Source organism: Pteropus vampyrus, unplaced genomic scaffold (genome assembly GCF_000151845.1).
Source record: "Pteropus vampyrus isolate Shadow unplaced genomic scaffold, Pvam_2.0 Scaffold258, whole genome shotgun sequence".
In the NCBI taxonomy this organism is placed as follows: Eukaryota; Metazoa; Chordata; class Mammalia; order Chiroptera; family Pteropodidae; genus Pteropus; species Pteropus vampyrus.
Window position 1 is genome coordinate 536,589 of NW_011889039.1, and position 440 is coordinate 537,028.

Sequence of the window (440 nt, forward strand, 5' to 3'; positions counted from 1 at the left end):
TGATCTCCCAGGATACGTGAAGTTTACAACAGACCCGAGGCTTTTTGTTCCCTCTCTCTCAAATAAATTTCAGAGTCAGTATTCCTGGCAGAGTAAATTTTTTTAAGGACTTTGATGAGAAAAGAATGTTGTCCCAAATCAGAGAAGATAAAATATTACACGACTGAAATGGGCTTCCATTGGTTGCTCATCCCAGCATGATAATCACGAGACGGGGACACAAAGACCTGAGGGGTATCGTCTGTGATATTTTCCGCTTTCAAAAAGTTAGGTTTAAAAAGTCACACTGAGAAGAACATTTATTTTCTTCACTAGCGAAATGAGGGATGCTCTCCGGTAAATCATGGAGAGACTGAATTCTGCAGGGGCCCATCGCAGCAGCTCGCATTTGATGGGCACTCGTCTTTTGTAAGCTTTTCGTGTATTCGTGCGTTTGGGTC